Raw genomic sequence first — 12,600 nt, forward strand, 5'->3', positions numbered from 1 at the left:
CATTGAGAAGTCAGTTTCACAGATCCAACCCACCTAAGTTTTGGCTGGCGGTTTCCCGCTGCCTCCCGTGTGCTGGCACTGTTGCTGTGCAGCGTGAGTTACTGCGCTCGAAGCAGCAGCCGGTCCCTTGAGCCTTGGCGATGGCGCAGGAGAGGGCGCGAGGCTGTCCCTGGAGAAGGTGACACCGAGGCATTCCACAAGAGCCCTAAGCCAGGCTGGCTGACCGCCCCCATGCCAAATTGCAGACACCCCACAAGATCACCAAGCCAAGCTGGCTGTTGCAGCCCTGCCCTGCGTTACACTCTTACAATTTCGGTGGAAAGAGGCTTTTAGATACCACTACTTCGTTCCACCGCTCGTAGCAGGGCTAACTTTGGCACTGGACCCGCTTGCCAACTCGGGTTAGGTTACCTTTCTCACCCGTGGTGTTGCTCACCAGGCATTTGGCTGAGTCCTTTCAGTGCTCTGACTTGGGAGAAATCTTTTTTTTTTTTTTTTTTTTTTTATTAATTGTTGCATGAGTTTTCTGCCAGCTTGGCATGCTGGAACAGCTTTTCACAGCCAGCATGAGTAAGAGGGTGGGACCAGGGAGAGCACGACTATAGCAGCCAGCGGTTAGATTGGCTCGGGTGATCGAGAAACCGCAACATCCGGAGCAGTGGGCAAAGGGGAATCTCCTGGCAGCTGGGAGGCAGGCGGCTGGAGCCGCAGCGCCCGCTTCACCCCGGGAGGTGCTGGGGTATTGGTCATCCCAGGCAGCACAAAACTTCCTCCTGGGAGGAGCCAGGATTAGCTGCGCGTTCTTCAGCAGGAGTCACATGAAAGCAATTGTTGATTTATTTAAATAAAAGGAGTTGGCAGCCTAATCAGTTTGGAAATTAATTTCCTTGTTAATTTGGGGGTTTTGACTTGCTCATGAATATTCACCAATGCTCATATCTTTTTTTTTCCTCCCCCCCCCCCCCTCTACATAATTTATTTTTGTGATTGTCAGATCACCTCTGAAGGTGACATTTCTCTCCTCATTCTGCAACGCGGCAAATGTATTCAATCTTATGCCTTGGAAAAGGAGCTATGACCTGGCACTGCCGACTTTTTTGCCTCTTTGCCCCAGGGTCCCCTGTAGCCTCTCGGCTCTCCTCCTTCCTCTCTGCACGCTGCCTAGAAAGGAATAAGACCAAGAGTCTCCTCCAAGAAGAGGCCTGGCCTGGGCTTGGAAACTGGGAGAGCTTCTCAAAACGCCCTATAGTGGACAAGGAAAAGTCATAATTGCCAGCCGAGGAGTGGGACAAAGTGGTTAATTTTTCTTGCCGTGCCTAGTTTTCTGCTCCCCCTCCCGCCCTGCACTGCCGAGCACCCTTCAGTAGCACGTGAGGCAGCGTGACTAACATCTGTCACAGACACTTGATTTCTCTTATCTCCTTTCCTTAGGAGGAGGCAAAATCAGAGAAACGCGGGTGTGCGTCTCTGGAGAGTACAGCTGATCGCTTCACCTTCTTTCCCAGCTCTCTGTTGCCCCCCTTCACTTATCCTGCCTGCCCTTGTTCCTTCTCTGCAACAGGGAAGAGCATCCCGGCCACCACCGCAGGTTTCTCCCCAGCGAGGTGTGCCCATATCCCGCACGTACGTGTTTAGGGCTTCTGGCATTTCATAACGTCTGCCAGCTGGGCTTGACAGAGGACGGCAGCGGTTAAAAACCCAGGTATAATTGCTGGTGCTGTTGGCGGGAGGAGCAGTGTGGGCAGCAGGGGGGTGAAGAGCTGGTGCCCTCCTTACTCCATGCTCGTGCACAGGGGCGAGCTCGGCCGAGAGCCGGCCCCTGGGCAAGTAGAATGATGCATTGTAGTGGAGACCCCAAGGCCCAGTGGCTGCTTCCAGACCGGCTCATTTCTTTAGAAAAGTCAGCTGTGGTACAGTCTCCATCTGTACAACTTCTTGTTGTTGAGAGCGTGCCATCCCAGGGCTCGGAGCTGTGCGAGGAGGGGTGGCCACGCTGCACCAGCCGTGGGGTTCGCTCAGCACACCGCCAGCCCGGGCTGGTAGCTGGAAAGGGGACGACTGAGGGAGGTTTACAATTGTGCGGCAAAGAAAATGAGCCAGCAGCAACGTAAAAGCGACTGCGGGAGGTAACTGAGCTCTGGAGGGGGGGGTAGGTGGAAGTTAGTGCTCCCTCCTGGGAGCAGAAGCATGCAAATAGCACAGCCGGGTGCTCACCTCCTGCTGAGGGCACCAGCTCCCGACAAACTCAGAAAAGAAAATGTGCGGCGAAAACCAGCTGAGCCCAAAGTTACCACGGCAGTTGCTCCCTCACAACCTTTGTGACAAGCTCTTTTACACAGCTTTGACCCAGGAGAGTGGCAAACACCTCCATGCTGGCTGCCTGTTCCATCTCCCATGCTTGTTACCTCCTCCACAGTCACATCTGACTGTCACGTTCCCATCTCAGCTCTTCCCTTCTTTTTCTGCTCGCCTGATTTCTTCCTCTCTCTCCTTCCTCGACACCTTAACACAAGGCACCCGCCCCTGGACCTTCAATAATGATTACAGACCATCTGCCTGTGGTGCCACTGTATGCTCTGCGCTTGAACACCTTTTGTCTGCTGGCTGTGTGTAAACTGCACCGTTCACGGTGGCTATCCTAATAATATAGGTGGTACTTTGTGTCCTGGGATCCTGCTTGGCTGGCTTCTAGGGCCGGTAGACCTGGCCTGACATGTTCAGTAAGTGGTACCTGAATTTGTTGGGGGTACCTGAGCAGTAGGCAGAGATGGACAGATGGGCTTGGAAGGTGTGATGATGTAGTGACACATGTTTTAAGGATGGAGGCTGTTCATTCTTGCCCAAATTTTCATCTGCCTGTGGGACAATATTAGGTTTATCCTGAAGCTGGTGGTTTGATCTTGCGAGTACATTTCTCAGCAAGGCGTGTTGTCCTCACTCTTTCAGGGAACTGACATCTCTTTGGCAATCGGCTGATTAAATCCCCTGGCAGCACACAGCAGAGAGCATTTCAGCACGTCATTCCTGGCTTTTTTTCCGCTGCATGGAAATAGATTGCATCTTCCCCTGCATGGTAACTTCTCTGGTTAGTGTTGTTTAAGGTTTGAGAAACACAAGGTAACAGAGAATTATAGTGTGTGTTATCCTGCACATGCTTGCTTGCCTGAATCATTGCATTTTAGTGGCATCTACTCTCTTATGGGCAAGGAGGAGAACCACACATGTGGGGTACCCTTTGGAATTAGGAGCATATGTGACAACAATCCGCTGCTTTTTCACTGAAAGAAGTGGGTTGCTCTGGAACTGGGGGCGTGGGGGTCCCTGTTGGGCAGCAACGTGGTAACCTGGGATTGATCAACCTTAGGTACAGACTGAGTTCATTTGGCCACTGTAGTAAGGGCAGTTAGTTACCGAACGAACCTTCTGGCCAATGTGCCATGAACACTAATCCCATAATTTGGAAGGGGGAAAAAGTATCACTGTATGTGTCAAGAAAGTCAGAGGGGCCGTGCCTGAGGACCTTCTGCACGGGGCAAAAATCACAGTCACATCAGAAGTGCCTGAGGGGGATCTCTCTTGCGTGGTCACAGCCAAAGCACACTGAACATGCACAGGCAAAACTTGTTCCAGTGGGGTGATAGCTTCTCTGTGGCAATAGCCCCAAGAGGCTCAAACTACAATGGATTTTATTAGGTCACCACAAAAAGTCTCAAGGAGCATTTTGAACATGATTCAGCAGTGAGCCCTTCAAGCAATGAAGGATCCCTGCAGCCTAGGCTGCATTAGCAAAAGTGTAGTCAGCAGATCAAGGGAAATTATTATTACCATCCACTTGAGAAGTCCGAGGCCTCATCTGGAAGATTATGCCCAGGGCTGGCTCCTCAGTACCAGGTGGATGTCGACAAACTGCGGCATGGCCAGCAAAAGGGCCCCAGAGTGGAGGGGGGGTGCACAATGCACAAGGAGAAGGCTGGGGGGGCTGGGTTTGTTGAAGAGAGAAGGCCAAGGGGGCATCTAATTGCTGTCCGCTCCTACCTAGAGGAAAGTTGTAGAGAAGAATGGAGCCAGACTCTGAGAAGGCAGCATAGCGAAAGGACAAGAAACAACGGGCACAATTTGCAATAAGGGAAGTTCTGAACTTATATAAAGGAAAATTTCTCCCCCTTGAGAGCAGTTCAGCAGTGGAACAGGTGCCCAGAAAGGCTGGGGAATCTCCACCCTTGGAGACGTTCAGAGGTTGTGTGAGCAAGGCCCTGAGCAGCCTGGTCTAGCTTTGGAGTTACCCTGCTGTGAGCGGGGAATTGGACTAGAGACTTCTGGAGATCCCTTCCCACCTGATTTTTTCTGTGGGTCAGTGTTTTTGTACTGCTGATCTGCCACGAGCCCATGTTCGGTGTCTTCATAACGCTGGAAGCCAAGAGGGTGGTACGCTTGCTTGGCCCTGTGGAAATGCATCTATGTTGACAGCAGCGTTAGCATCTGCAAAGCCCTTCCGCATGAACATCTCTTCTCCGGCTGGCTTGCCACCCTCTGTAGCCCTACTTGACCCATCTGATTCTGTTCCAAGATGAATCTCCTAACAGCAGGACCTGGTTGGTTTGGGGGTGACTCCTTAAGCTGTGACATCCATGTTCTGAACAGCAGCAGTCACCAAAATGTCATTTAAGACTATATTGCAGCATGTAAGAGTTCCCCCCACACACACCACCTTCACCTCTTCAGAAGCAGAGAAACTTTAATAACTCCTCTACATTCTTGGCTTAGGCGTCTGCGTTTTTCTGTGCAGTCAGAGAACCTGTAATGAGTTTCAGGGGATCGCTGTTCTCATTCAGAAGTTATACAGTCACTTCAGAAGTTCCCCCTTTTTGAGAAACGCACCTCTCCGCTAGCCTAAGCTACAGCATTTAGTCCACCAGGAGAGCTTAGTGGTGGGTGCTTGGCTGATGGACTCCCCACACCACCTTCAGTGCTCACCACAGTGCTGCTAAAGCACCTCTGGGTCTTTACAGCTGCCTCGTATCGTTTCTCAATAAGAAGGATGATGCTGAAAAAGGTAGAAGAGGATAGAAGAAAGAGTGGAGAACAGTAAATTATTGTATTAAGGCAGAAGCAACACTCGAGAAGCTCTATCGCAGCAAGACTGGAGCTCACCAGCTCACCTCCGTATTTGTGTTTTTTCAAAACTGGCTGAGGAAACGGCAGTTTTGGGAGCAAAGATTTGCAGCATATCCATCAAATTCAGGGTAAGCATGCCAGGGCTGGAAAAAGGGAGCTATATTTCAGGAAGAGAGAAAACAAAGTACTCTGGGCAGCTGCAAACCCATTAGTCTAGTCTCAATAGAGCATAAGGTTAAGAACAAATTACAGAAGGAAAACAAAATTAAAACTACAGCAGTAAGTGGGAAATGGAATCAAATACAGAATGGGTTTATCAAAAAAAGCACTGTGTGCCCTTAACTTGATCCTTTTCTTTACCTCTTCTCCCTTAACTGGATAAAAAAAAGAAATCAGTAAATCTAATCTAGCTGGATTTCAGTAGGGCATTTGATACAGTAAAGGCTGGAAGGCAGCTAGATAAGCTGAAGTGAAAGGAATTAGTAGGAGAATTTTAGGTGGGTAAAATGCTGGGGAAAGGCAGATGATGTGTGGAGTCAAAAGGGAACTGCCACCATGGAGGAATGTTACTGGCCTTGGGAATAATTCTGCTTGCTGTAATGGCTCTAGCTCAGCAAAAAGCAGCATGAAAAGGAAGTTTGCTGATTAAATGCATTTAGAAGAATTACTCACAGTCTGGAGCAGAGAAGTGTGAGGTCCTGTTCTTCGCGCCTGCTAACAGGACTGTCTTTTACACACAGAGATTCACTGGTTAGAAATGACAGAAGAAAAGAGAGATCTGGGTGCATTCATCATTCACGAGATGATTATGAAGCTCCGATGCGACATGATCGCAAAGACAACAACCTTAAAGAGATCATTACGTTAATCTTATTTAGGATGCTATATACAAATTGTCACCCATATTCGGAAGTGGGCTGGGGGCTGGCAGCAGCGTGGGGGAGCCGGAATAACAGAGTCTGTCTCCGTGCCTCCCCCCGCTCTCCGTGTGAGTGGCTGTGGAGAGGGGTTGGCTTCTTTAGCTTAGCAAAAGGCTGAAATGGGTGAACTTCTCTCTAGAAATCCATTTTGTACATGGGATGTGCCCACTGAAATGAGCCATTATAGAAGGGAATGACCTCAGGCATGATTGAGTCGGGCAGTCCCTTTCTCTTCAGAGTTTGGCTCTTTTTAAGGCTGCACAGATTTACCTCTCCCTGCAATTTGCTGCGCTTCCTTGGCAGGCAGAGTATGTTAGCACGAGAAGCACAGCATTATAGGAAAAGAGGTGCTAAACACAGGCCTGCAAGCCCACATTTCCCTGCTCCATCCCCCAAAGAGTTTTTCCTTAAAGGGTAAGAGAACAGCCCAAAGTCTTGTGTTCTCTATGCAGGCGACTGCTTGATGTTTCTCCCACATAACGCCCGCTCCCGTAAGCCCTCTGAGGAACGAAATTTAAAACCCAGCGTCTCAGAAAAGGCTTGGTTCTTTGGAGAAATACACAAAAGCCAGCCTGAACTAAATGTACCACACATGCCTGTGCAGACAGCAGAGCGGAAAGGGTATCATTGTGCTGGTTTTCTGCATCAGGGGGGACAAGTGATAGGTCCTGAACCTGGTTTACACCTGGATGGGGTTAGTGCTGATCTAACACTTGACTTGGGGGGGGGGGACGACGCAGTGAGCACAGCTTGCTGCGGCTTGATTCTGCCAATGATTTCTGAGGTTTATTTAATTTAATTGGGGGAAACGAAATTGGGACGAGACCTTGGGCAATCATTTAATTCATCCTCCTGACCCAGCGACAAGATTAAGTAAGCACAACTCATCCCTGACAGATATTTGTTGAACCTGTTCTCAACAGCCTCCAGTGACAGGGTTCCCTTGGCCAATCTAGTCCAGCATTTTATTGCTCGATACTTAAAAAGCTTTTCCTACCACACAGCTTAAGCTTTCACTGATGAAAATGAATCTGCTGATTTCCACAGCCCCGTTGGAAAGTGCCTTTCCACTCTGACAGTGCAATCTCCCCAAACCAGCTGCATATACTTTTTGGCAATGGCATGCACCTTTTGGCAATTCTGACTGTGGTTTTTTTCCATAGTTTGTTTATGAGAGCTTCGTGCCTTTCGCTCTATCAAAAGCCTTGAAGTCAAGACGTATCACATCTACTACACCCCGCCGAGTCTGCTAGGGCAGTTACCCTGTCAGACAGTGAGGTTGGATGGGCTTGACGTGATCTTCCTGATGAATTGACATTGGAGGGTTTTTTTCAGGTTTGAAGCACACATTGGAGGAGAGGCTAGTTCATATGTGCAGCTGCTGCCTGACGGGGATGAGAAAGGGGCTGGGGGAGAAGGGCTTGGGGCTGTGGCAAGCTGAAGGGGCAGGAGGCAAATCCAGCCAGGATAAAATGCGGTGCTGGATAAGTAGTCTGCTGTTGGGGTTTTGGGGATAACCGGGTCTGCCGTGAGCCCCTTGGGTAAGCGCCAAAAGCCTGGAAGGATGGTCTGCTACAAGTGTTTTAACAGTCTGTAACATCAGGGATGCATCAAGCCCGTGCACCGTGAACCCCTCTGGAATTCATTACAGACTCAGACACACTGAGAGGTTTTCGGAGTAACAGGCTTGGGCTGCGTCACTCTGGGCGGCTTTTCAGGTTTCAGCAGCTCTTGCCCCTTTATTGTATCCCAGAGCTTCCCCAGCATGTGGAGCCGATCCCTTTGGGCAGGTTCCCAAGTTTCAGGTAAACATAATGTTCAGGGAAGTAATTTTTCAGATGTGTTTACAACATCATCAGGGAAAATTCCCCAGCTGCCTTGCTTCCTCTCACCGTACTGCAGACAGCTTATCCATCTCCCAGGATTACTTCATCTTCCTCCTCGTGCTGTAGTTCCCAAAGAGCTAAGCTCAGCAGCAGTAGTGTTACCTAGTCACAGCACATCTTGCAAGCTTTCCACTGTTTCTCAACCCGTATCACATACGCGGACACTTCTTTTTCCCCAGCAGGCAAGCCCTGTAGCCATATGGCAAGAGGGGAGAGTTCCTGACGAGAAACAGAGCAAGTTGCAGACGGTTTTCCCGCCATCGTGTCCTTCTTCCCCATACCAGCCCCATCCTTCCCTCGTTCCACCTCCGCCTGGGATGGAGAAGTCACCCTGCCCTTGTTGCAAAAGGCACAGCTGCAGGCAGCCCCAGCCTGCCGTCTCCCGAGGTTCTCCCAGAAGCCGTGACTGTGTTTGTGCTGCAGAGCACGCAGCCCCGGGACACGGGGCTGAGCGGGGACCTGCAACCACCCCTTCTGTCACGCCGCTGGGGCAGTTTTAGCCCAATCCCGCTACCACTGCTACTGCCTGAGACAAAGCCCAGGCACGGCCGGGGGTGGCACGCTTCAGGGACCATTCCCAGTAGGCGGTTTCACGGAATCACGGAGTGGCTGAGGTTGGAAGGGGGCTCTGGAGGTCATCTGGTCCAACCTCCCCCTGCTCAGGCTGGGTCACCTAGAGCCGGTTGCCCAGGACCATGTCCGGATGGCTTTTGAGTGTCTCCAAGGACGGAGACTCTGCAACCTCCCTGGGCAACCTGTGCCAGTGCACGGTCACCCTCAGCGTAAAAAAGGGTTTCCTGAAGTTCAGAGGGAGCCTCCTGTGTTTCAGTTTGTGCCCATCGCCTCTGGACCTTTCACTGGGTTTTCGCCACTGAAAAGAGCCTGGCTCTGTCTCCTTCGCACCCTCCTTTCACGTGGGCTTTGATAAGATCCCCCTGAGCCCTCTCTGCTCCAGGCTGAGCAGTCCCAGCTCTCTCAGCCTTTCCTCATAGGAGAGACGCTCCAGTACCTTAATCACCTTAGCAGCTCTTCATTGGACTCTCTCCAGTATCTCCATGTCTCTCTTGTACTGAGGAGCCCAGAACTGGACAGAGGACTCCAGATGTGGCTTCACCAGTGCTGACTAGAGGGGAAGGATCACCTCCCTTGATCTACTGGCAATACTTTATCTAAATCATCCCAGGATACCATTTGCCTTCTTTGTGTCAAGAGCACGCTGCTGGCTCCTGTTCAACTTGGTGTCCACCAGGACGCCCAGGTCCTTTTCTGCAAAGCTGCTTCCCAGCTGGATGGCCCCCAGCATACATTGGTGCATGGAGTTGTACCTCCCCGGGTGCAGGACTGTGCACTCCTCCTTGTTGAACTTCATGAGGTTCCTGTCAGCCCGTTTCTCCAGCCTGCTGAGGTCCCTCTGGATGGCAGCACGACCCTCTGGTGTATCTGCTACTCCTCCCAGTTTGGTGTCATCAGCAAACTTGTTGAGGGTACGCTCTGCCTCATCATCCACATCATTAATGAAGATGTTGAACAGGTCTAGACCCAGTTATTGACCCCTGGGTTAAAGGGGATCAATACTAAGTACTGGCCTCCAACTAGACTTTGCACCACTGATCACCACGCTCTGGGCCCAGCCATTCAGCCAGGATTCACCCCACCGCACTGTCTGCTTATCCAGCCCACACATCAACAGCTTGTCTGTGAGGATCTTATGGGAGACAGTGTCAAAGGCCCTACTGAAGTCGAAGTAAGCAAATCCCCAGCTCTCCCCTTGTCTCCCAGGCCAGTCATTTCATTGTAGGAGGTTATCAAGTTGGTCAAGCATGACTTCGCCCAGGTGAATCCATGCCAACTATTCCTGATGATTTTCTGGTCGTCCATGTGCCTGCAAATGGTTTCCAGGGTTAGCTGCTCCATCACCTTCCCAGGAGTCAAGGTGAGGCTGATTGGCCTGTATTCCCTGGGTCCTCCTTCTTGCCCTTCTTGAAGATAAGAGTGATGTTTGCTTTCCTCCAGTCTTCAGGTACTTCTCCCAGGTGCTATGATCAATCAAAGATTATCGATAGTGGCCTCACAATGACATCTGCCAGCTCCCTCAGCACTTGTGGGTGCATCCCGTCAGGATTTGATACGGTTTTTCTGTTTCGGAGGCAAGCAGATCCAGCTGCCTGCATCTATAAGCGTGTTCTGTCTATTTGACAGAGCGCTGTCCTTTTCTCATTTTGTGCACTCCATCTTTATGTTCCTCACACTGCACAATGCGGTCTGGTTTCTGGGTAGTTTTCCACTCTTCAAGCTGAGCACACAATAGTTGTGATCTTGTTCCTGGGGCCTCTTGATAGACCTGACAGCTGAGCTCCTGGATTATTGAGTGTTTCTCCAGGTGGAAGCACCTCTAACTTTCAATACAGCTTTAGGGAATCCGGAAGTTGCCAGGTATTCCACCTGGAGGGATGTGGGACCCAGGGCCACACTTTTCTTGCCCTATCTCTCATCAGAAGCAGCGAGTCCTTGGATCAGGGCAGGTGAGTCCAGAGCTGCAGCAGGCAGCGGTCTGCGGGTCCAAGTGCCCCCTTTCCACCCGGCTGGCTGAGCTCCTCCTCCGAGGCAGACCGGCGTGATGATCTTCACATCCTCACGGCAGTTCTCAGTCTCACCTAGCTGCTCAAGAGTTCCTAGAAAATCTTTTGCATCATTGCGGGGCCTCGTTTTAGCAAAGATGCTTGTGTTTTCCAGGGACTCCCTCAGCACCGCGGTCACCTGGGGCTTTGTTTCCTCCCGCCTCGCAGGCAGAGCGAGCATCTGTCACGGAAGCCTTTGGCTCTGTCTGGGGAGCAGCTGCCACCTGAGAAATCGCTCTGTGCTCATTCCGTCTCTCCATTTTCTGGAGCGGAGCCCTTCAGACCTGCCAGCTGACAGCCCTAGCTTCCCCCACATCAGCTCCCATCGTCTGCGCGTCCTTGCCCCGGCAGCCGTGGCCAGCTGCCCTTCTGGGTCAGCAAGGGGACCATTCTAGGCAGAGGGCAGGTCCTGCACACAATCCACATGTAAAAAACTATGGAAAGTAGGCGATCAATTTAAGAAATGCAGCTTGACACCCCAGAACTGCCGGAGATCTGGAGCCCAGCACAAAGCCTGGCTGGACAGAAGGACACTGAGCAGCCTGTCTAGGGCAGGACCTGATTTGTGGCTGCACTTCGTACTGAACCTCCTGTAAGGCACTGCTTAGGAAATATGTACCCAGCAGCAAAGACCGCAGGAAACTTTTTTAAACATTAAGAGTTTCTAAAGCATCAACGGTTTAATGCAGTGGGGGAGGTCAGCTGGAAATGGCAGCAGCATGGATAATTGGGGAGGGGTGTAGAGAGGCAGTCCCTCTGGCCATTCCTTGCTTCTGTGCTTGAAGCTTCTGCAGTCACCATGTAAAACTGCCAAAATTTTCAGCCCTGGCTCTTGGGTGCTGCGCATCTCTGTGGCCCTGCTGTCAATCCTGGCCTGAATGCCCTGCTCTTAATACGGGGAGCCCAGGATGGGGCTGAAGCTCATGGCAACCTCCTAGCACCCTTCACCTGAGACGCAGCAGCCTCTGTGGCAGAAACAGCAGGACTGCAACGGCACAGAAGAGCAAACAGCTTGCTGCTGCCAGGAACCGCGCGAGACCTCCCCAGCTGTGGTAGAGCCAAATCTGCTGGGATAGCTAAACTTGCTGCTGGAGGTGGCTCTCCCCCACCCCAGTGACTTTGCCGTGCAGTGGGTCGAGGCGTTCTCTCTCGGTGAACACTGGTGGTGTTTTTCCCAGAGCACTGATGCCACACGGCTGCGTTTTGATGAGCTGACGCCTGCCAGGAAGTTTTTCCTTTCAGCGTTGTTGCAGAATGGCGTGCCTGGTGAAATCTTTACCCCAGGATGTCCTAATCGCGTATTGTCTGCTTCTGTCCTTGAAAGTGCCTAGGCATCCCATGCACAGAAACGCTTCGCCTTTCGTCACAGAGACGGGGGTCAGGCGTGCCCCCCTGCCTGCCCCCAAGGGACTGGCTATCCCCTCCTTGCTCACCCCCTCTGGTGCTCGCAGCCTTGCAACGTGTCCCAGGTAATGCTCCCTCCGGTCATTGCAGAACGCTTTATACTTGACGCAGTGAATGCAGATGGAGAGCTGGCAGTCCCTCTGGCAGCTGCCAGCTCAGAAGGAGCAGAAGTAAGGTTGCCTGGGCATGTACTTTAACTCTAAATGTCCTGTTTTTCCACAAGTTTGCGTTTTGATGAACATAATGTTCTGAGAAGGAACGAGCTATCACCAAGCAACATTAACTCTGTGTTAACAAAGGGTTCTGACATTGAATTTAAGCCTGAGGACAATGCTGGCACAAGAATGAATTATCACAGGCTGGGCCATGGGTACACTGAGGTTGGAAATTAGAAGGAGCTTCCTACCTGCCAGTGCAAGGATCTGGAACAGCTTTGAACAGCAGCAGCGAAGCCAGGAGACCAAACCTGTTTTGGGACTGGAAGTCTCTGAGCGAGAGTATGCAATGGGGCTGCCTGCCACCGGCCAGGAGATCTCTGCCAGTCCTCTCTTCTTATGCAACTGCAGGACATTTTCATAACGACTTTGCTCTTAAAGCGGCGCGAGCCAAGCAGGGTGCCCAGGGCTCGCCTGGAAATGGTGCTGGCTGCTTGGGACC

The sequence above is a fragment of the Buteo buteo genome, chromosome 8, assembly GCF_964188355.1.
Source record: "Buteo buteo chromosome 8, bButBut1.hap1.1, whole genome shotgun sequence".
Lineage (NCBI taxonomy): Eukaryota > Metazoa > Chordata > Aves > Accipitriformes > Accipitridae > Buteo > Buteo buteo.